The sequence below is a fragment of the Protopterus annectens genome, chromosome 10.part0, assembly GCF_019279795.1.
Source record: "Protopterus annectens isolate FY-2018-M chromosome 10.part0, PAN1.0, whole genome shotgun sequence".
Lineage (NCBI taxonomy): Eukaryota > Metazoa > Chordata > Ceratodontiformes > Protopteridae > Protopterus > Protopterus annectens.
In genome coordinates, this window is record NC_056744.1 from 252,635,588 (window position 1) to 252,661,654 (window position 26,067).

General features: G+C 37.3%; 1 long non-coding RNA gene across 1 annotated transcript in view; it reads left to right on the forward strand.

Moving 5' to 3' along the window:
- LOC122812783 overlaps positions 1–18,889 on the forward strand; it is an 81,978-nt gene extending 63,089 nt beyond the window's left edge. Inside the window, exon 3 of the long non-coding RNA XR_006366560.1 lies at positions 18,659–18,889. This is a non-coding gene — a long non-coding RNA (uncharacterized LOC122812783). The remainder of the gene's footprint in view (positions 1–18,658) is intronic.
- The last annotated feature ends 7,178 nt before the right edge of the window (positions 18,890–26,067 follow it).

The window sequence follows — 26,067 nt, forward strand, 5'->3', positions numbered from 1 at the left end:
TTCTCTGGGATTCAAAAGGATGCCCCCTTTGGTAGTCCATATAATCTCTTTTAAAATTTTTATTTTTCTATCTTTAGTAATTTTATCATGGTTTGTAAGTTCCTGTGATAATTTGTTAATAGAGTCTTGAAATGTGGATTGAGACTCAAATCTTTTGCAATCTAAACACATAGTTTTGACTTCCTGGAGATTAATATCAATCATACGTTCATAATATGGGCCAGTATGTTGACAAAAAGCATGGACCCTTTCTGTAAGGCTTCACGCCACTCATTAGATAATCTGTCTTCTTGTCTGCCAACCAATGGTTGTAGCCGAATTCTGAGACCCCTAGGGGCTATGTTTTTATGTAGATATGCCCGGAACAAACGTAAGTGCCATATGTTTGATCTTAGGTTTTTAAGACCCTTGGAAAGGGAATTAAATGCCAATTCACAATTCATGGCTGATTGTTCTCCTGATTCATTGGAATTGCTGCCTGGCGAGGCATGGATACCAAAACCCCAATATCCTCCCGATCGGCACACAATCCAGTTAAGATACTGTCTAGGTCCATGCTGGATATATGATATAAGCCAAAAGACAGAGACCACAAACCAAGATAAAAGACTATAATAGAGAATCAATATTCAATAATAATATATAGTGATAATGGGTATCAGCCCCTGTATCGCATCAAGATTCCCTACTGACTATCAAAAAATTATTGTACAAAGAGGAAAAAATACAGAGCCAGCACCACAAGAGAAGATGTCATATGTTAAAACAGAAAACAGAAATCTGTATATGCACTATATTCAACTTTGAATTCAGTGTTGATGACCTCTTAAGACGTAGGTCTATCATACAAGCATCAGAAACAATGCAAGTGTATAGATAGGCCCAATAAATGGCCAAAGTCAATATGATGTTAGAGAACAATCGACACCACAACACTAAGTGACACAAATGAATTATTAGGCCTACAACTGCACCAGAATTATGCTTGCTAAAACCGTCAGTGCCCAGGGTAAGAACTGATAAGGTATATCCAAGACTGATATGTTGATGTAAAAAACATACAATGGTAATAATGCCTATAATAACAGATAGACCAGACATATGCCAATACTATAATACTTAAATGGTAAAATGTATGGTACTTGTATTTGTGAGAACCGTATAAAAAATACGTATTCAAAACTGTAATGGTTTAAAATAGTATACTTGGCCCCCAAAAAAACATGCTACAATTATGATATATGTATATGCACACAGAGAAATATTATTTGTGACCAACACAATAGAGAGATACCATAGTATGGGGAAAAAATAATCTGGCACAAGAAAGGTGTTCCTGATAGTGGTGGGCAGTCCTTGACATAAGAGATGCAAAACGTTGTTAAAAATGCGTCCTTACAAATGTAAGATGACATATACATATGAATAAAGTTGGAAAAACATATGTTGAAAAATATTAATAGTCCCAAACAAGTTGTATCATCCCACCAACAACTTCGAGTCTTGTTCGCCAAAAAATCTCTACACAATCGGATGTACCAACTGATCACCAGCTTTCTGTTGTTGTAAACAAAATGATCAATATAAACCAAAAGTCACTAGTGTCCCAAACATACAAATCTTGCTCTTTGTGCTTGTCCAAAATCCACCACTGTCTGATGTTCCTCCAGTTACATTAAGCATGGACATTCATAGTTCCCCGACCAGTTATAATATGTAAATGGCGAGAGTTCGACTGAAGCACCCAGTTAGTTGAACAAACAATTGAAATAGCCAAGCAGTCCGATGTTACCACTTTTTTCCATAAAACACAGCACCAACCCCGCTTTGTCGAAGATCATACAGTTTATCACACTTTGTACTGACAGCCTGAAATGCCTCCAATTACGTTAAGGTCATCCAACAAAATAAAAATCTGTAATTTTACCCACCAGTTGTTTTGTAAAGTGGAAAAAATGCGACTGAAGCTCTCAATGGTTCAAACAAACATTTTGAATTCCCAGACAGTCCAATATAACCTCCTGCTTCAATAAAACACTACACCAACCCTTCGTTACATATATTCAAGCCAAATCAAACCTTGGATGTGTGGTCCTGGAAACAACAACTGCTCGTTTAAACATGTGTTGCGTATTCCCCATAAGAATCCACAAACGCCACCAAGGTAAGCAATAAACCAATGTCCAAAGAAGTCACGAATCCAATGCCAAGGAATTCGAAAATATCATTCAATCGTTGGTTGCATACATATTATTTTCCTATACTCACAGGTGAAATAGCCAAATAATTCCAAAAAGCTATATGTGTCAGGGGAGGATTCCCCTGTACTCGATAACAATAGCTTCCAGACCTGTCCTACAGCATAGCTAAGAAAGCACAACCCAACTTGATGCTATGCAGGTAGGTAGATGCACGGCCAAACCAGTCAAGTAAACAACAAAAGGCCAGCAATATGCGATCCAGAAGTAACAAAAAGAAAATAATTAGATCAAATACATATAGATGGCTGAACAATAACCCTTAATAACATGTCCTCAATAAGAATGTCTTTTATTTTCAAGGACAATGCTATTGGCAACTGCAGGGTACGGCGATGGGAGCATCCTTTGCTCCCATTTATGCCGATTTATTCATGGCATTCTTTGAGGAATGCATGATCTATGATCCACTACACAATATCTATTTGGTAGAAATAGATATTTGGCGCAGGTACTTGGATGATTGCTGGATGGTGTGGCAGGCAGATGTCAGGTATTTACAGGAATTCATTCAATATCTCAATCAAAATGTATGGGGAATTGAGTTTACAGTAACACACGATCTTCAAAGCATTAATTTTTTGGATGTTACCATTACCAGAAACACAGACCATACGTTGAATACTAGATCTTATCGCAAATACCCTCAATACAACACTTTGTTGCATGCTTCTAGCATGCACCCAGGCCACACCATCCGCAACATCCCTAAGTCCCAATTTATGCGTATCAAACACCTGAGTTCGACACAGGGTGATTTTGACAGGGATGGCTTGGATCTTTATCACAGGTTTGCCAGCAGGGGTTATAGACATAAAGACATCCTTAATGCATGGAATTGGACTAATAATATGGAGAGAAAAACTTTGTTACAATATCAATCTAAAATTAGGGATTGCTCTACGAATATCATTCGGTTTGTCACCACCTTTGGCAGAAATTCCAATGCTATCAAGGGTATCATTAATAGACATTGGAATATTCTTATGGCCAATGAATATTTGAGAACAATATTGGATCAACAATGCCATTTCTCCTATAGGAGAGGCAGAACTCTTGGCTCTCTCTTTTCACATTTTAAACATATAGAAAGTGGGGGAGCGATACACCAACAAATGACTATGTCAGGGGATATATTAGTGGGTACATTCCCTTGTGGCCATTGTGGTTCATGTAAACAAATTAATAAAAGCAAGGAATTTACAAGTCGCAATACCAGTAAAGTGTACCGATGCAGAATATTTGGCAACTGTAGCAGCAGTTGGGTGGTCTATCTGGCAACGTCGGTGTCAAGCTTTTTATGTAGGCCAAACTTCTAGACCACTCAGAACATGCATCAACGAACATAGATCAGACATTAAAACCAGGAAGGAAACTAATGCCTTATATAGGCACATTTTGAAACATCCTGAAGCACCGTTTTCTTTTGTCATTATAGATAGAATTCTGGGGGACTGTAGTAATCCTCAGGGATGGCACAAAATACTTACTCACAAGGAACAACATTGGATCATTACATTGGGTGCTCTATTCCCTCCTGGACTAAATGACCATTTGTAAATATGAGGTTATAGGTTGGTACAGTTTATGTTTTATGTTTATACATAATGATTTATATATCTTATTTACATCATGAATAATTATGAATATTAGTTTATAGTAATCTGTTTGCCTCTATCTCTCATATTTTTTATAGTTTTTCTAATGTGTCATATAGGATCCGATGAAGGACAGCCAAAGGCATATCGACATACCTGCTTCAATCACAGCTGAACGAACTATATTGGAACATTGGACTAAGCATGGATTTTCAAATTCGGCTACATCATCCATTGCTAACCACATGTTTTCTGTTGGAACATTCATCGCACTTTTTTCATGCTTTGGATATGATGCTTTTTATGGTTATGACAGCATGCATGATATATGTTCTCAGCATAACTACACTATAAGTTATATTATACTATTTACATTTATGTTATATAATTCAATGTGTGGGGGTTAGCTCATAACATACTTTCTATTTTTTATTTTTAAATTTTCAATGATGTACCTATTTATATGTTATATTTGTTACATATTGTCAAGTCAAGATTGCACTTACTATCATGCATTACTGCAGTTTATATTTTGGGTTATTTCTCTTTAAATATATACTGGTTGCATTTTCCATCTGTCTCTCAGGTGGGGTGTGTCTATAAATGGATTGCATTTTTGGTGAACTGTTCATACACTGAAGAAGGCATTGGTTGCTGAAACTGGTCTGTCTAATAAAGGGTTATTATTCAGCCATCTATATGTATTTGATCTAATTATATACAATATTAAATCATCGACAAAGAGAAGATGAGAAGTCATTAGACTTTGTTGTTTTCTAGATGCCAAATTATAGCCATGACCTAAGCTGTTGAGTAAACAGCTTAATGGGTTAATGGCAAGGCAAAATAGCAATGGTGACAGAGAGTCGCCCTGGAATATCCCCCTTTGGACTTTTATCCCTGGGATAATAATCTTTCCTTTATCATGGCTTAATTGCAAAGTGGTCTGCCACTGTTTCATGGTTACTGTAATGTAATCAATCAGTGTAGGATGTACCTTATACATTTTAAGCACTCTTTTATCTATGAATGTGGGATACTATCAAATGCTTTTTTATAGTCAATCCATGCCATACTTAGATTTTTCCCTTTCTTACAGTTCTCCACTATAACTTTATTTAATAACAAATGATCCTTTGTTCCATATGACTTTTTTTATTGCCCTTTTGGTCTACTGCCATAATTGAGTTTTCTTCTAAATGACTATATACTCTGTCGGCGTCAATCCCCTTGTATAGTTTATACGTCGTTGGAAGACAAGTTATTGGTCTATAATTTTTAGGGTAGCTTTGCAGGTTCACTCTTAAGTAAGAGCATTGTTTTTCCTGTTGTTAACCAGTGTGGTGTCTATTCGGGGTGTGCATATAAATAATTCTTACTCCTGGCTAGATCCTCGTGTAAAGAAGTTAATACTTTAAGCCAAAAGTTAGGTACTGCATCTGGGCCTAGGGTTTTCCAATTAGAGGCTTTTCTCAACTTTGTTTCAACCTCTCTGGCTGTTATTTCATCTCATTTCATATCCTGTACCTTTAAACTACTTATTCTTTCTTTTACTTCTTCTATCCATTTAGCAACTTTGTTATGTTCCACAGGATCTTCATAGATACTTCTCCAAAATGTATCTACTTCCTCTTTTTTCGGCGGTCTATCAGTTCCTTTTACCTTATTTCCCAATTCTCTATAAAACTTTTTTTGGGGTCATCAGTAAATTGCTTATTTTGTGCCTTTCCCTTATATTTATCTTCGTATCTTCTGAGTCTTTCCACCTGTTTTGAAATTTTTAGTTTATCTCCAATAGTGCATAATAAATCCTGGTCTGTTCTAATACTGCACATTGCTTTTATCACATCTAGCTTTCTTAATATTTTTGTTGATCTGTTCCCTCTTATATAATCTTCTAACAATGACACTTCTTGTCTTAGCTGCTTTATAGTTTTCTCTATTCAATATTTCCATGATGGTATTCAGTTTAAACCCCCTTTCTCTCGCTACCCTATGTTCCTGTGGTAGAATTTTGTCAGTTATTAATTTAGCAGCACAGTAATGTATTCTGTTTACTTCTGTTATATCACATGGATCTCTATGGGCAGTCCTAATTACTGTTTTCATTTGTTTTTTCAAGCTTCTGACTTTTGGGGTTTTATTAACCTTCTGCAGTCTATTTCTCTCATTGATCTTGATATATCTATCTTTGTCAATTAAATCAAGCAACTCTTCTCTTAACTCATTTTCTTCCATACTGATGGCACATCCCTTGTTTTCCATTTCATGTGGGCATTCTATAGAAAGTTCTATAACATCTTCTTGTGGCACATTCTCTTCAATTTCATCCTGTGTCATCTGTTGTTTTGTCATATGGAAACTCACTGGCCTATCACTCCTCAACATTGACTGCATCAGAGTTTCCACGGTTTCCTGTTCCTTTCCTTCCTGTCTAGCTTCAACTGAACTTTTATACTGGTTTCCTGTGGATGGTTCCAAAATATCTTGATATGTCACCTGACCTGTTGCTTCCTATAACACTGGTTTCCTCTTGATTTGGATATCCATTACTCTATCCTATTGTGCTTTCTGCATTTGATTTTCTACACTGAATCCTTCTCTTTGCAGCTGTTCCATTACCTCATTTTCTATTTCTTTGACTTTTCCATTACTAATCTCTTTTTCTACTTTTCCTCGTAGTCTTCTTATTTTTTGTATTGTAAAGTTTTCCATATCTGGATTCCTTTGCCTGTATTTTTCTTCACATATCTTTGGTGCTGCTCTTTTTGTATTAGTTAGTTTTGCTTTCTCCTTTAGATAAACATTACACCATATTAAATCTCTTTTTCTTTCCCATGTCCATATTTCTTCTTCACATGTCTCCTGATCTTCTTGCTTTTCCTTATTCTGGGGACTCACCCCATCATGCTGTGATGTAATCTGTTTTAGACCTTCTACATTAAATCCTTCACATTGCAGGCACTCCATAACTTCAACTTCTATTTCTTTAACTTCTACTTTACTAATCATCTTTACTACATTAAATCATTGTGCTTTTAGTCTTTTTATTGTGAAATTTTCCATATCTGGATGCCTTTGCCTGTATTTTTCTTTGAATATCTTTGAAACTGCCTTCTGTATATTAGTTAAATTGGCTTTCTCCTTTGAATAAATATTGCACCATATCAAATCTCTCTTTCTTTCCCATGTCCATATTTCTTTTTTATATTTTTCAAATATCTCTAGGTTTTGTTGTTTATATTTTTTCACTTCCTCAGAAGCTTCTTTTTCCAAAGAGATCAAAGTTTGTTGATACTGTTTTTCAAAAAATCTGTTGTATTAATGAAAGCAAATTTTTATTTGAAGCTTGTGACAATTTTTCCTGCGGAAGTATGTTTCTTTCCTCTAATTTCTCTCTTAATCATTTTGTATATCCTGTATCTGGAAATTCTGGGCTTTTTACATAATAATAACAATGCATAATGTCTTTCTTATCATCAATAGTCCACTCTGTCATCTTTATGTCCCTTCTTTGGCCAATCATTTTTTGTAGTTTTTGTGGACCACTACTTCCATCTACAACAGAGGGGCCATCCTCCCCCTGAGCCTGGCCTGGCCCCATTGTAGGATTGTTTCTATATTTTGAGGATTCTACACTGTTATTTTTTTCCAGTCCTGGCACCAGTGCACCTACCAGGATTGGGCACTTTTTTATCTTGGGTCTTGTGCACCCAGCTACCTTTTTTATTTTTGATTTGCTTCTGTCCATGATATATGCTATATAAATACTACATATAATACATATTACTATGCTTTATGCTCTATCAGATGATACCTCATACCAGGATTGCTGTGGCCCATGTGCAATATATTTTTCTGAACTGAAAACTAGCTACACCTTTCATTCTACTTTGTCAGCCATACCAAATATGTTGTTAAACTCTGTTATCACATGATCATCCGTTATTGCACCTCTCACCTCTGGTATCAGTGTAAAGCTAAATCGTATGACAGATTAAAGAGTACCTGAACTTGGATACCCCCTCCAGCACTATACTAACTACTTGACGTATTCTTCACATTGTCTTTTTCACCATGACCTTTTTATGTCCTACTATTCATCAATGAAGTAATTAAGTTCTGTAGCCGTGATTCTATTTCTGGGACCTTCGTATCAGCAAACTGTGCAAAATTGACTCAAAAGTATAGTGACATTAAGGCAGGCCACATCTATTGATGCTCGCCTGAATATGTTTTTCCCTAAACAGTCATAAATAGAAAATATAAATACAAAAGTTATACATCGGCTCACTTCTTGTCCTCAAGCACATTTGCATTAGCCAGTGATCTGTTAAAATCTTCCATCAGGGAATCAGCCAACACACAGTGACAAAACTTAACAGGACTGTGGGAAGCAAGTAACATGCTCCTTATACATTATCCTGTACTAAGGTAACAGGACTGTGGGAAGCAGGTAACATGATCCTTACACATTATCCTGTACTAAGGAAACAGGACTGTGGGAAGCAGGTAACATGCTCCTTACACATTATCCTGTACTAAGGAAACAGGACTGTGGGAAGCAGGTAACATGCTCCTTATACATTATCCTGTACTAAGGTAACAGGACTGTGGGAAGCAGGTAACATGCTCCTTACACATTATCCTGTACTAAGGAAACAGGACTGTGGGAAGCAGGTAACATGCTCCTTACACATTATCCTGTACTAAGGAAACAGGACTGTGGGAAGCAGGTAACATGCTCCTTACACATTATCCTGTACTAAGGTAACAGGACTGTGGGAAGCAGGTAACATGCTCCTTACACATTATCCTGTACTAAGGTAACAGGACTGTGGGAAGCAGGTAACATGCTCCTTACACATTATCCTGTACTAAGGTAACAGGACTGTGGGAAGCAGGTAACATGCTCCTTACACATTATCCTGTACTAAGGTAACAGGACTGTGGGAAGCAGGTAACATGCTCCTTACACATTATCCTGTACTAAGGTAATAGGACTGTGGGAAGCAGGTAACATGCTCCTTACACATTATCCTGTACTAAGGTAACAGGACTGTGGGAAGCAGGTAACATGCTCCTTATACATTATCCTGTACTAAGGAAACCTATTTCCTCTCAGCCTCCTTATCTACTCTGGCATTTGTCTACTGTTTTCCCCATTCTGTCCTACCCTCCCTTCTTGCATGGTAGCTTTATCTTGATTTCCTTTGCAAGAACTTAAGCAAAATATTCATTCCATATCCCCACTTTTTTCCCAAACTTCTGTGATCTCTTCCTTATCTTTGCTTACCTAACTAAGTTTATAGTCCCTTTCTTCTTTCTGCAACATGCAAAAAAGTCTTTTTCTCCCCTCCCCAACCTCTTCATCTGTGTGTTGTTTGCCCTCATTTGCTTTTGGTCATTCAACTAGCATTCTTATACTGTACTTTTACAAACTCATCAACTATTACTTTCCAGCTCTTGTAGGACGCATTTCTGCTCTAATCCTTAGCCTCTCCATCCTGTGTAGCCCCAATTAACTTCTTTTCTTTCTACCTTTTTTGTCCTCTGTAGTGGCCCTATGCCTAAAACACCTTCCATCTACATAACTCTTGTATTCTCTTCTCCGGTCTCATCATTCACTCGTGAAATGGTTTTGGGCTGATACACCAAGACTCCCCCACTATTTTCTAAGTTAACTGACAGAAAGGTTTCCCTTGACTATGAATCTGCTCACTCCTTTGGCTCCTTCAAGGGGCAATGTTACTCCTCTTCTCTGACCTCACATTATTCTTTCACATCAATCCTTCCCTTTGCCACCATTCCTGAACAACCTACACTATCCAGTTTCATGTCTACTGGTCAATTGTTCTGTTCTGTCCATGTCTAAATCCCTTCTGCCACTGGCTCATAACCCTGTGATATGTGCAGTGTTCTCTATTTTCTATTACATTACTCTGTGAAGGTGCCCATCTTTATAAACACACTCATTGCATTCTATAAAATACTACCCTACCATGCAATATGACCCCTTGATTGTTCTTCTTATATCCATGTGGGGTTGGGAGGACTGCATTTTAATGTATTAAGAACCTTTATAGTAACTATAATCACTGCATAGCATAATATCAATGGCTAGGAAAGGTTAAGCCACTTGCAGGTAAGTATGGAGGTAAACAGTACTTAAATCAAGTGCTATCAAGTATCAGCAAATGTTTATACCTATGAAGCGTATATAACACAAACACACATATGCCATACTTCTCAACTCTACAGATTTTCACAGAATGCTCATATTTTTCCTCATAGTTTTGGTCTGTTCCTCATAAAAAATTGTGTGTGTGTATTTTTTTGACAAATCACTGGGATGATCTAAGGATTAAAGTCACTAAATAATTACATGTATTTGAGTTTCAGACTTCATATCCTACAGAAAATGCATGCTAATTCAAATCCTGTTATTCTAGCAACTTTTTTAAGTTTATAAGAGCAATTTTTAAAATTTGTCCCTATTTTTAGGCCTTTGTCCCCCTGTTATGTCAGGCTTTGTCCAGATTTCTTGTGCTAAGAGGTTGAGAGGTATGACATACGTGGGCACGCTCCTGCGCACGCGTGCGCACACACACACACACACACACACACACACACACACACACACCCACGCACCCACGCACCCACACACCCACACACACACACACACACACACACACACACACACACACACACACACACACACACACACACACACACACACACACACGCACACTAGTATGCACACATAGCCTGTGTTGAAGTGATGATTTGAAAAAGATGATAATGTTAGACAAAAAATTCTTAGTAAATTCAGAAGGGTAGATTCCAGAGCTACAGTTCAGAATGGTGGCTTTGAAGAAATATCTCTGCCTTGTGGCAGCAGGTGTAAGAGCAGTGAGCCATATTTTAGGGTGGAGGTTGGCATAATAGTTAAGGTGTTTATCTTACAGACTCAAGTGCAGGGTTTGATACTCACATGGAGTAATGGGCTAGGCTTAAAATGGCCCACAAGTTAGTTAGCCTAGTACAAACCTATGAACCTGACAATTTTAGGATTCACTCCTAACCCCTAGTCACTATATGCCTGGATTCTGCATGCTCTCACATTGTCTATATAGGTTTTGTCTCAGTAGTCTGGTTTTCTTCTGTCTACTGAAAACATGCCAGTTGATTGTATATGGTAATATAGCTACTTATTTATATATCTTATTTACTGTTCCCCTTGTGGCTGAGGATGGGTCAGAAAAGGGTCTGTGGATCAGTTGACTTACCTGGTTGACAAATGTGAAATAAAAATAAAAAATAAATGAATGAATGAATACAAGAAAAGAGACGGTATGCTGAGACATGTTGTCTCTTAATGGATTCATTGGGTGAAACTGACAGTAGTGGTCAAGATTCAGATTGCCTTGAAGGGAGTGAACAGGTTATCAGAAGTAACATTCTACAGATGACCAGCAGGAATGCATTCTTAAAAATAGTGGTCCGTGATGTTTAGGTTTACATGAGTGACTGAAATGTTTGAGGAATGTAAACACTTTTAAGAATACCAAAGATGTACAGTTCTGGTGTGATATAATTTATATAATTTAGTTACTGTCATTTGGTAAACAACAACAAAATAAGGAAGAAAAAAAAATAAAGAAACAGTGGCACAGTATCTGAAGATGACAGATTTTACGTGGTTGTAAGGTAATGTGGACTGGGCAGTGGCTTGGCTGAAACCAACACTGTTAAGTTTAAAAGGTTATACGACAAGTAATGTTTTCTATATGAAGAAGGATAGATTGAGAATAGAAACCAGTGGATATAAAAAAATGTCTTGTTTCCCTTTCAGACTGGAATGCAAGAGGTAACTAATGAATGTAGACTTCTGTTTAGTGTGATAAAGAAAAGCAGTAACTGTTAACTTTATATGCCAACAGTTTGAATATTACGTTCCATGCACAGAGTCAGCGCCTCAGCTAATCTGTCGGCTCACTCTCTCTGTTTGAAATTCCTTTCCATCTTTGCTATTTGTACTGCATTACAGTAGATTTGTCGTATGCTGGGCTAGTATCTTATTTTAGAATATTTCCATTATGTACGTTTACTAACATGGTGTACTTCCTCTTCTACTCTAGCTTTCTCATTCTAGAATATGCAGACCAAGTGTTATTTCATCCACATCCATCCACAACCTGTTTTTCCCATTTTTGCACATGGGTTGGAGTGTCACTTAAACAGTGACAGTCATCTAGTACCAGGGTTTAAAAAACACTGCCAGGTGGCTAGCCCTGCTGCAGAGATCTTGCCCTTTTTTCAATCTAACACCATAACTTTTGCTGCCCTTTTGTGAACAGTACCTAACCTGTTTCTATATTTGTAGACGTATGTGACCTACTAAAAATCAACTTATTATCCTGTATATGATCTTATGAATTGCCTGCAGATGTAATGAAAAACTGCCTGATTTTTACTCAGTTTTCCCCTGTACATCTCATTCTCCTAGAAGGTTTACCTACTGACTTTTTTTCACCAAATACTATGCTTTGGTCAGCAGATAGAATTAGAGATGTATTCCTTTCCATTCTAAACTTTCATTATGTTTATTATTCTCTTTTTTGCCTTTTTTATTTAGGTGTTTTGATAGCCTATCCTGTCACTCCTCTAAATTTCCTAAACCTCATCTTATCAACTTTCCACTATCTCCACTGCTGACTCTGTTATGGTTCATTTTATCAGAGGTGAATATGCACAGTTTTAAAATCACCTGCAATGTCCCTGAGCTAGGGGTCAAAGATACTTCTGCATTCTATTGTCCAGCCAGCATTTAACAAAATACTCCTGGGACCCATCACAAGGCTAATTAACATGTGCATTATTTATGTGGGACATTTTCAAAAAGCTTGCTACAGTCAAGCTTAACTACACTCACACAGCCTAACATGCATATTACTTTGATGAAAAACCCACTGAGGTATATTGGATATGTCTGACATGCCAATCTACTTTGAAATATTTATTACTTTTGACTATGGCCAGCTGATATTGCCATGCTAAGTAATGCTTTTCCTTTAAAGTGAGTCATTCAGTATTCCATGTGACATCAAACAAATTACATTGAACTGAACTGACAGTTCCTTTAACATTGTTTCACATACAGTAATTACATCTGCTGTAGTCACATCTTCTGGTACTACAATTTTCTCAAGTGACTATTTCTGTTCAGTACTCCATTCTTTCAGAATTCACGGTAAGTCTCACTGAGTCTCATATTTTTGTCAGTTACAAGAGTTCATTCAAAACCCTTTCTTACATGAATGGAGTTTTATTATCTTGGACCGCCCACACACCAGTTCAGATTTAAATTACTTGTTATTTCATTTTAGTGTCTTAACATTCTATAGTTAGCACTAGTGAAATTAAATACTTTCCAACTATTGCTGTGTTTACTTGACTACTCAGGTACTTACCCTTTCATAACTTTTTTTTAGAATTTTTCATGCACATTTCTTTTGTTCCCTAATGTGCCTGCCTAGTAGTTTACTTACCTTCTTGGTGTGATTTGCTCTACAAGGCCTTGTCACTTGGGGTATTTGTTTAATTACTGCCTTTCCTACTTTTCTTTGTCTAATCTGTTATTTCTGTCACCTCATTTCCACTTCTGCCTTCACTGCTTTCCTCTGTCTCATTTATTTCTCTCACCTGTGTCAATAGTTTGATGTTCTTTAATTTTCAGATGCATTAATCTATGCTGCTACATTAAGTGGTAGGTGTATTAAAATCCCAGCAGGCTACGGGCTTAGGGAACAAAAAGGGAAATAGATAAATAAATGCTCACCTGACTTAGAACGGACAGAGTATGAACAGCCTGACTTGGAAATATGAAAAACTGTCATAACTGTCAGTAACCAGATTGAAATAGACCAGTCTAAAGATTTTTATTTACTTTCAGTGCATACACTAATTTAACTGCTTCTGTCTTTCAAAACTTAATGTATCAAAACATATAGCAGGGATAGGACAAATAAAGCAGTTATTGTCAATCTTATACTATTGGTACCTGGTAAAAAAGGTCACTTCATCTTTATGTGTAACAAACTGAGGTATATCAACTCATTTCACTGAATGTCTCAGCCATTAATGGAGTATGATATGTCTAAACTGATTTTGTCACATTAATTAATGTTTCATTAAATGTCTGATGATTGCTTCCGATTTTTCCATATGGCTTCAATTTTGGACAGCTGAACACATTGTGATACTTCATTCCCATGTCACTTTGACTGTCAAAACAACTTATGGAATTCTATAATAATTTTTTGTTGGGGGGATTTTTCTAGCACTGATTCAGTTGGGGACCAGAGTGTAGGTGGTTGTGACTCATACGGGAAAATGCTAGGTTTTATTTTTGTTTCCTTTTTGACTGAAGTTCTTCTAAGAATCTAAAATTTCACAGCAAGAAAAGATGAAGGGCAAGAAGATGAGAGTATGTTTATATCTGAATATACCTGCCAATTATTGCAGATCAGGCAAATTGATTATTTGTCTGTCTTCCTAGAAATCTATCAGTGCAGAGAAATGGACAACAGATGTAAGGTATGCACCATTTAGAAATGATAGAAAGGGTAGTAATACTTTGGTATAAGAAATACATTAGAAAATGTTAAAACTTGCATAAGCTGCTATAACTAATATAGTTCAAATACTTCAATGCAAATTTCATTACTTAGGGTTCAAAAAGAACAGCCACATCTAGCAACTTCTGTCAGGTCATAATCGTTTTATTTCCACAGGAAAGATTAATACTAAATTTAGGGTGGTATTCATAGTCCTGAGGTTTGTACTTATGTAGCTGATATTCGCAAAAGGTGCAGCTACACCTATATGTTAATTCAGTAATCACAACTTATTTGCACTAAGTAAATGCAAAGGTGTTTAAAAAATGTCCACTTGTGGCAAAAGCTGAAAATAACTCAAATTAATCTTTAAGTATGTATTTTTATTTATTTTTTTAATTTATTTAACATTTGTTGACCGGGAAAGTCCGACTAGGTTCCACAGATCCTGTTTTCAGCGGAGGCCCGGGGAGAAATGCTCCAGAAGCATGTTTTTAGAAAGTATGAAGTATTATGTGAAAATGTAAAATATCTTATCTTTTCATATGTTTTCGGGTATTGTGAATGAACATCGCTATAAGCAATTACGCTTTTACTATTTAAGTCAAGCAGTGCACTTTGTAGCTTTTCTTATTAATTTTTAAAAATATAAAAGGATTTTGTATGTCTTATATAGGGATATCCTTATGTGGATACCCTGTTGACAAGGGAGCCCGCAGGATTTTTTCCAGGGGGGTGCAAAACCCAGAGCCCCGCCTATGCAGCCCCGCCCACGTAGCCCCACCCCCTACCCCCACTGCCCCTCCCCCTACCCCACACAGCCCCGCCCCCACACAGTCCCTTACATACACACACACACACATAGCCATTCCAGCAGTGTCCCATTACTTGGTTATTTCTCACCATTTGCCACAGACACTGTTCAAATCTATCAGTATGCATACTGTCTCATGCTTTACTTCTACAATGATTACAGATATTTGGATTTAATTCACAACTTTTATTTCAAATTTTATAGCAGAAACACTGCAGCACGCATTTCACATTTACTAAACAAAGCAACAGTCTTGCAATGAAAACAGACTTAGCATTAAAACTTCTCTGCTTTTGATACTCACATTGATGGAAACAGCATTGAAACCGACATTCAAAGAGAATGCATCTGGGCAGTGGCAGGTTAAGTTTACCTTTGGGCCGTTTTCAAAGCATATCAAATGCACACATTTTTAGGCCCATGCAAAAGTATGGTGATTCATGTTCCTGATGGGAGATAGGAAATTCACCCCGGGGATCACTTCTGTGGCTATGCTTGACAGTGGCACTGGAAAATAATTTTCTTGGGTGGCGAAAGCCAGGGTACCTTTGGTTAGGCTTGTATAGGCCCAATAGCCTAGTACCTACCTATGAAACTATAATTGAATTATATCCCTTGTACAGCACCTGCACCACCTGCTAGAGTGTATTTTAAATTTACAGTTTTGAAAATTTTCCAGTAAGCAGTGAAACAATTCAAAACATATGAACCAGTAATGACAAACTGCCTAGTTCAGAATATTTCAAACATAAAAGGCCACTCAAACTTCTATCATTATAATCCACCAATATTACTCCATATGCACAATCTCTGCAGTCTGCAGAAGTCATCTGAATTCCACATTACAAAGATCTGAAACTAATGAAGAGATTGTTGCTATAAAACATACATTTCAGTGTTTCATCTACAAATGTAGTGCCCATTGCCCTAGAAGAATAAATTGCCTATGTTACATTAAAAGAAATGGTATGCTGGTATATTGCAACAGGGAATATGTAACAAGCTGAAAACTATGTTCATAGTTACTAGGCACCAAAGGGACATACTCAGGACAGGACTGCAGCACCCCATCCCCTTAAAATACACATTTACATGCTGTGGGAGTAGAAGCTACAGCCCTCTGTAGCAAGATGCAAGTATGCTACCTGCTGTGCTACTAACACTGCTTTAAAATTCTATACTACAATGATACCATTTGCTAAACAAAAGAGTTGCACATTTGTACAAACCTAGCATGATGAGCAGCAGTAAACTTATCTTCCCTTGAAGCTCTCAATTCCTTGAAAATAAATTCCACCTGCTAACTCTAAGTAGGTCATTTCAGACACACACACACAGACTAGAAATATAAAGCAGAAATCTGGACACTGAAAATCTGTACATTTGACAGGTATGACACACATAAATCTCCATACCTACCTTGTAGTACCTCCTTAGAAAGTGGATAGAGCAAATCTTTGCGGTTTCTATCATCGTGACAGGAATGTACTGCATTCCTAAATCAAAGTATGATTAAAAGTTCACAAAATCAGTACGGTGTCATCAATCTTTGATGTCTGCCAAAGTGCTCTTCAGAGTACCTGCAATGAATGTGCACTGCCCAGTAATGACTCCTCAGTCCTCCTGCAATTGGTATGGAGTTACATTAATTGGTAACATGTCTAAATACGAATGTATATTCTTTTTTAATAAGACCCATTGCTCCTACTACTACTGGAACTGCCTGGGTATCTTTCTTCCACACTGCTCTCATTTCTGCCTCCAAATCCTGATATAGTAGGAGTTTGACTTTGTGTCTCTCTGTACATAACACACTGCAGTCAGTGGGTGTGTAGAGTTCAATGATCAATGCTACTTTTGTCTTCTTCTCTTGGACCACTAATATCTGGTTTTCTAGCATCTGTCTTTTGAGCTGTTGAGGATGATCCCATGTGATGTAGGCGTTAGCATTTTCTATGATGCTTAAATTGCAGCTTATGTTTCCAGTGTTTTTAAGCCACTTCAGTACCATAATGTTTGCACAATGCTCAGTACAACAGTCTTGCCACATTATTATGCTTGTCAGTATACAGTGTCCTTCTACCGTATGTTGCAGCCATTAACAAGGTGTTCAACTTCAACCGTTTCCAGTTCTGTTTTACAAAACCTACATTTGTCTGTTTCTCCCACATGTGCAATGGACATTGTAAACCAATGTGTACATGATAGTCCACTATCTTGTGCCGCCAATATTGACCTTTCCTCTCTTAGTTCGAATTCACCTTGCCTTGACCATTCCTGCTTTTGTTCCTGATTAGCATGAGGTTTTTCTAGAAGTGTTCTATACTTGCAACTATATTTATGCATTTTCCACATTTTTTCATCTTCTCAATTGGTCCATCACCGACCTTGTATTCTTTTGTTTCTTGGTACATTCAGTTGCTGCCCGATTTTTATCTACTTCTAGTTTGATTTCCATTTCTGCTTGATGCCGATATGCTTCTGCAAGCCTAAGCAATGAAAAGCAGAGAAGTCATGTATCTTAGATTTATTCTCATTTTTCAAAATGTTCACTACATTTGTGAGGTCAGCAGATGTGTGGAGTCCCATGACTGCAGATCTGTACATGTAATCAATTTCAAAGGAGGAATATCCCATCTTCAGAATGTGTAAAACATATAATCTTGGTATGCTAATGCACTGATTTTTTATAAATCATTTGGTGAGTAAGAAGCATCCTTGTTTTCCTATATAATCTATGCAACACTGAGGTCAGTCAAACACACAAAATTAATTTAGGACAGGAAGAACAAATTGGTTTATAGCTTGGATTGTGTTCCCCTAGATGTAAATGCTGTTTTCAGGATTCATTTAAGTCATCTAAATTATTCCTTAGTAAATTTTGATTTTAATTTGCTCATGTTTTATTGTTGATTGTTTTATCAGTTCCCATTCCCAAATATTTGTACTCTTGATGAAGTTGTTTTATGTCACATTCTTGTACCAAACTGATGTTTTCTTGGTGCTGCAGTTTTCCTGCTTTAAAGGTTTGTTTTGCACATTTATCAAGACTAAATGACACTCTCTTATATTGTCTGACGTGCAGTTGTGCTTTCAGTTCCTCCTCTGAGCTGTACAGTTTTAAATCATTGACAAAGAGAAGATGAGAGGTCTTTACACGCTGTTGCTTTGATCCTTAATCTATTGTCAAATAGTTATATACTCCCTCTTGCTCAAGTTTTTCATATCACATTCTTGTCCCAAATTGTTTTCTTGATGCTGCAATTGTCCTGCTTTGAAGGTTGCTTTTGCACATGTATCAAGACCAAATGGTCATGTCATTCTGTTATCATCTGAAAATGTTTTGACAACTTGTTGTTGTGCTTTCAGGTCTTCCTAGGATTAGCTCTTCAGTTTTGCATCAATCGACAAAGAGAAGATGAGAGGTCTTTACACGCTGTTGCTTTCTACGATCCAAATTATAGGGCAAAACAGAGTAGCAGCAGTAACAGAGTCACTCTGGAGTATTCCCCATTGAAGTTTTTCCCTGAAATAATAATTTGTCCTTCATCATGGCTTAATTGCAAAGTGCTCTACCACTGTTTCATGGTCACTGTCATGTAATCGATCAGTGTAAAGTGTATGTTATACATTTTAAAGTGCTCTTTTATACATTAATGTGTGATACTATCAAATGTTTTGCAGTCAATCCATGTTGTACTTATTCTCCAATATGACTTTAACAATAAATTATTTTTTATTCCATATGACTTTAACCGTCCTTTTGTTCCATTGCCATAACTGAGCTTTCTTCTAAATGACTATAAACTCAGTCAGCATAAATTCCAGTGTACAGTTTATACAGTGTCAGGAGGCAAGTTATTGGCCTATAATTTTCAGGGACGTTTGCAGGTTCAGGCTTAAGTAGGATCATTTTTTCTTATTAGTTAGGTTGGTGTCTGTTCCTGGTGTGCATATAAACGGTTTACTCATGGCTTTATCTGCTAGTGATCTTGATTCTTGCCTTACTGAGATTGTCATTCCTAATGTGGTCTATTTCAATGAGACTGTTGATATGTTGTTAAACCTTTACCAAGTTGAACAGATTGCAACATCTGGGCAATGGGCTCAGAACTGTTGAGTAATTTGCAATAATGGAATAAGAAATATGCATGAAGAGCAAGCATTGAGTAAAATACTGCAAGTGCATTTTGTCTGGTTTCACTGACAGCGATCTTTTGAAGATCATCCAGGCAGTCAAATATTTTATCAAACTTCTGACTAACTAAACACATGAATGGATTTATATTTCTCGGTCCATCATGTCTCCACAGAAGAGGTATATTTGGTACCAATGCTCATCATTTTGGACTGTCACAGAAACAAAATTAATCTTGATAACGTCAACAGCACTCTATATTTCAGGACCATCATTCAGATCACACTGACTACCCACTGTGCTGTGCTTCTCAGACTAAACCTTGTAAAGGCTGCTTTTGGATACTTTTCACGAATCTTTGCTTGAACACTGGATGCTTGCCATTATGAAACAGCCATCATAGCCTTGTCCGAGTAACTTGTCCAAGTCTAGGCCGTACTTTGTATCAAATGTCATTGTCAATGAATGCATAGTCTGTGCATCTTTCACAAAAATGTGAACAAAACCAATAGTTATTCTAATCATATTTCAAAACTTTCAGTATGTTGTGTCTTGTGAGGTCAGAAGTGTGCATCCCAGGATTGCAGATCTGTACATGTAATCAGTTTCAAGGAGGCCCGTCCCTCCTTCAGAAGGGGATATATAATGTTGGTATGCACTAATTTTTTATAAATCATTTGGAGAGCAGGAAGCATCCTTTTGTTTTCCTGTTTAATCTATCCAACACGTTTTGGGGCCAATCATCTCACAACTGTAATTTGGGAGAGGAAGAACAAACTGAGTTTCAGCGTGAATTTTGTTCTTAGAAGTCAATGCTGTTTTCAGGATTAATTTAAGTTTTCCAAAATACTCCTTACCAGGTTTTACTTGCATTTGTTCATGCTTTATTGATCCTTAATCTATTGTCAAATAGTTATATACTCCCTCTTGCTCAAGTTTTTCATATCACATTCTTGTCCCAAATTGTTTTCTTGATGCTGTAATTGTCCTGCTTTGAAGGTTGCTTTTGCACATGTATCAAGACCAAATGGTCATGTCATTCTGTTATCATCTGAAAATGTTTTGACAACTTGTCGTTGTGCTTTCAGGTCTTCCTATGATAAGCTGTACAGTTTTGCATCAATCGACAAAGAGAAGATGAGAGGTCTTTACACCGTTTGTTTCTAGGAGCCAAATTATAGGGCAAGAAAGAATAGCAGTGGTGTCACTGACAGTCACCCCAGAATTTCCCCCATTTAATTTTTATCCCTGGAATAATAATTTGTCCTTTATCATAGCTTAATTGCAAAGAGGTCTGCCACTGTTTCCTCATCAACATCACTGTAATGTAGTCGATCAGTGTAAAGTGTATGTAAAGTGTATGTTACATTTTTAACCACTCTTGCCCTTAAATGTGTGGGATACTATCAGGTTCTTTTTGAAGTTAGTCCATGCCCTACTTAGATTCTCGCCTCTTTTACAGTAAACTAGTATGACTTTAACAAATGATCCTTTGTTCTTTATGACCTTCTGTATTGCCCATTTGTTCTACTGCCATGATTGAGTTTTCTTCTAAATGACTATAAACTCTGTCAGCATCAGTTCCAGTGCAGAGTTTATACATCGTCAGAAACGAGGCAAGTTACTGGTTTAGGGTAGCATGCAAGTTCACTGTTAAGTAGGAGCATTGTTTTTCCTCCTCTTAGTTCGGTTGGTGCCTGTTTGGGGTGCGTATATACATAGTTATTACTTGTGGATAAATCTTCGTTACGATGTTAATACTTTTAGGAAGATGTTATGTACGACATCTGAGCCTGCGGTTTTTCAATTATAGGATTTGACTTTGTGTTAATCTCTGGCTGTTAAGTCATCCCATTTTATAAATTGTCCCTTTAAACTTGTTATTATTTTACTTCTATCCATTTAGCATCTTTGTTATGTTGCGCATGATCTTCGTAAGTACTTCTCCAAAATGTATCTTTTGTCAGTTCCTTTTAGCTCATTTCCAAATTCTCGAAAAAATTGTTGGGTCATCAATAAATTGCTTATTTTGTACTTTTCCCTTATATTTATTTGTGTATCTACTAATTTATTCTTCCTGTGCTGAGATTTGTACTTTATTTGCGATAGTGCATGATACATCCTAAGCTGTTCTAATACTGCGCACTACCTTTATCACATCTATCTTTGTAAGTATTTTTGTAAATCTGGTTCCTCTTCTGTGACACAGTGACAACACCTGTCTCAATTGCTTTATAGATATTTGTTTCCATGATGGCATTAACTTTCTCACCTTCTTTTCTCTCACTACCCTGTGTTCTTATGGCTCAAAAGCGTTATCAGTTATCAAATTATCTTCATAGTAATATAGCCTGTTTACGTCTGTTATATCGCATGAATCTCTATGGACAGTCCTAATTACTTGTTTCACTTGTTTTATCAAACAAACTTTCTGGGTTTTACTGACCTTCTGAAGTCTGTTTTCATAATTTATCTTAATAACGTCTCTCTCTGCCAAATCGAGCAACTCTTAGCTCATTTTCTTCAACTCTTAGCTCATTTTCTTCTAAACTGAGGACACATTTTTTGTTTTCCATTTGCAGTGAGCATTCTATACAAAGTTCTGTAGCATCTTCCTGTGGCACACTGTTTCATCCCATGTCACCCATTGCTCTGACATAAGGGAACTCATTGGCCTATCAGTATCACTCCTCAACAATGACTGCACACTTTGCACAGTTACAGTTTCCTGTTCCTTCTGTTGCTGCCCAGCTTCAAGTGAACACTTAGACGGGTTTCCTGTGAAAATTACTAATATATTCATATGGCATTGGCATGTGTGACCAATTGCTTCCCGTTCCATTGGTTTCTTTTCTCTCGCTACCCTGTGTTCTTATGGCTCAAAAGCGTTATCAGTTATCAAATTATCTTCATAGTAATATAGCCTGTTTACGTCTGTTATATCGCATGAATCTCTATGGACAGTCCTAATTACTTGTTTCACTTGTTTTATCAAACAAACTTTCTGGGTTTTACTGACCTTCTGAAGTCTGTTTTCATAATTTATCTTAATAACGTCTCTCTCTGCCAAATCGAGCAACTCTTAGCTCATTTTCTTCAACTCTTAGCTCATTTTCTTCTAAACTGAGGACACATTTTTTGTTTTCCATTTGCAGTGAGCATTCTATACAAAGTTCTGTAGCATCTTCCTGTGGCACACTGTTTCATCCCATGTCACCCATTGCTCTGACATAAGGGAACTCATTGGCCTATCAGTATCACTCCTCAACAATGACTGCACACTTTGCACAGTTACAGTTTCCTGTTCCTTCTGTTGCTGCCCAGCTTCAAGTGAACACTTAGACGGGTTTCCTGTGAAAATTACTAATATATTCATATGGCATTGGCATGTGTGACCAATTGCTTCCCGTTCCATTGGTTTCTTTTTCTCTCGCTACCCTGTGTTCTTATGGCTCAAAAGCGTTATCAGTTATCAAATTATCTTCATAGTAATATAGCCTGTTTACGTCTGTTATATCGCATGAATCTCTATGGACAGTCCTAATTACTTGTTTCACTTGTTTTATCAAACAAACTTTCTGGGTTTTACTGACCTTCTGAAGTCTGTTTTCATAATTTATCTTAATAACGTCTCTCTCTGCCAAATCGAGCAACTCTTAGCTCATTTTCTTCAACTCTTAGCTCATTTTCTTCTAAACTGAGGACACATTTTTTGTTTTCCATTTGCAGTGAGCATTCTATACAAAGTTCTGTAGCATCTTCCTGTGGCACACTGTTTCATCCCATGTCACCCATTGCTCTGACATAAGGGAACTCATTGGCCTATCAGTATCACTCCTCAACAATGACTGCACACTTTGCACAGTTACAGTTTCCTGTTCCTTCTGTTGCTGCCCAGCTTCAAGTGAACACTTAGACGGGTTTCCTGTGAAAATTACTAATATATTCATATGGCATTGGCATGTGTGACCAATTGCTTCCCGTTCCATTGGTTTCTTTTTCTCTCGCTACCCTGTGTTCTTATGGCTCAAAAGCGTTATCAGTTATCAAATTATCTTCATAGTAATATAGCCTGTTTACGTCTGTTATATCGCATGAATCTCTATGGACAGTCCTAATTACTTGTTTCACTTGTTTTATCAAACAAACTTTCTGGGTTTTACTGACCTTCTGAAGTCTGTTTTCATAATTTATCTTAATAACGTCTCTCTCTGCCAAATCGAGCAACTCTTAGCTCATTTTCTTCAACTCTTAGCTCATTTTCTTCTAAACTGAGGACACATTTTTTGTTTTCCATTTGCAGTGAGCATTCTATACAAAGTTCTGTAGCATCTTCCTGTGGCACACTGTTTCATCCCATGTCACCCATTGCTCTGACATAAGGGAACTCATTGGCCTATCAGTATCACTCCTCAACAATGACTGCACACTTTGCACAGTTACAGTTTCCTGTTCCTTCTGTTGCTGCCCAGCTTCAAGTGAACACTTAGACGGGTTTCCTGTGAAAATTACTAATATATTCATATGGCATTGGCATGTGTGACCAATTGCTTCCCGTTCCATTGGTTTCTTTTTCTCTCGCTACCCTGTGTTCTTATGGCTCAAAAGCGTTATCAGTTATCAAATTATCTTCATAGTAATATAGCCTGTTTACGTCTGTTATATCGCATGAATCTCTATGGACAGTCCTAATTACTTGTTTCACTTGTTTTATCAAACAAACTTTCTGGGTTTTACTGACCTTCTGAAGTCTGTTTTCATAATTTATCTTAATAACGTCTCTCTCTGCCAAATCGAGCAACTCTTAGCTCATTTTCTTCAACTCTTAGCTCATTTTCTTCTAAACTGAGGACACATTTTTTGTTTTCCATTTGCAGTGAGCATTCTATACAAAGTTCTGTAGCATCTTCCTGTGGCACACTGTTTCATCCCATGTCACCCATTGCTCTGACATAAGGGAACTCATTGGCCTATCAGTATCACTCCTCAACAATGACTGCACACTTTGCACAGTTACAGTTTCCTGTTCCTTCTGTTGCTGCCCAGCTTCAAGTGAACACTTAGACGGGTTTCCTGTGAAAATTACTAATATATTCATATGGCATTGGCATGTGTGACCAATTGCTTCCCGTTCCATTGGTTTCTTTTTCTCTCGCTACCCTGTGTTCTTATGGCTCAAAAGCGTTATCAGTTATCAAATTATCTTCATAGTAATATAGCCTGTTTACGTCTGTTATATCGCATGAATCTCTATGGACAGTCCTAATTACTTGTTTCACTTGTTTTATCAAACAAACTTTCTGGGTTTTACTGACCTTCTGAAGTCTGTTTTCATAATTTATCTTAATAACGTCTCTCTCTGCCAAATCGAGCAACTCTTAGCTCATTTTCTTCAACTCTTAGCTCATTTTCTTCTAAACTGAGGACACATTTTTTGTTTTCCATTTGCAGTGAGCATTCTATACAAAGTTCTGTAGCATCTTCCTGTGGCACACTGTTTCATCCCATGTCACCCATTGCTCTGACATAAGGGAACTCATTGGCCTATCAGTATCACTCCTCAACAATGACTGCACACTTTGCACAGTTACAGTTTCCTGTTCCTTCTGTTGCTGCCCAGCTTCAAGTGAACACTTAGACGGGTTTCCTGTGAAAATTACTAATATATTCATATGGCATTGGCATGTGTGACCAATTGCTTCCCGTTCCATTGGTTTCTTTTTCTCGCTACCCTGTGTTCTTATGGCTCAAAAGCGTTATCAGTTATCAAATTATCTTCATAGTAATATAGCCTGTTTACGTCTGTTATATCGCATGAATCTCTATGGACAGTCCTAATTACTTGATGTAATGGGATCCTATCTCGCCTACATTCATGACAGATGGGGGGGGGGGTTCGGAGCCGATCCATCGGCTCAGACTCGGCAACTAATACACTAGCACAAAGTCTCTCATTGGCTGGGCTACTCCCTATCCCAGGATGCACTACACCTGCTTCCCCAGATCTCGTTTGCCGCTTTACAAGCTGGACGTGGTCTCGACTTGGCTGGAGCCAAGTGATTCTTTTTACCTTTATTGGTCTTTGACCTTGGGGTTTTTTGTCATATATTAACCAAACAGCTGTTTTAACAGCTATTCCTTGTTATTCCTTACTATTTGCTACTTTTGAGTGTTTGAGTGTCTTCTGGTACTTTATTTTTTTCAGTCGGGCAAGGCCCGTTTAAGTTAGAGGGCCTTTGCCCTACCTTGTGCTTTAGCTTTATTACCTTTGTGGTTAATTGTTTTCGGACAAAGCCCGTTTAAATTAGAGGGCTTTGGGCCGTGGATTTGCTTTGTCTGTTTGTTTGTGAGGTAAAATCTTTTTCTTAAGTACTCGCGCCAGTGTGTCTCGCGCTTGTCAGTTGGCGCATTTTTTGTGATAGTGCTTACTAATTGTGGTAAAGTCTTACTTGTTTGGGGCCTGTACTATGTCCAAGGAACACAAGTCATTTAAAAAATGCACTCGGTGCAGTTATAAAATGTCCATCACAGACAGTCATTCAGTCTACGTTTATTGTTTGGGGCCGAAACATCTACAAGAGACTTGTAGCGTATGTCATGCTTTCTCTGCTAGAGTTCTTCAAGAACGCAAGAAGTTGAT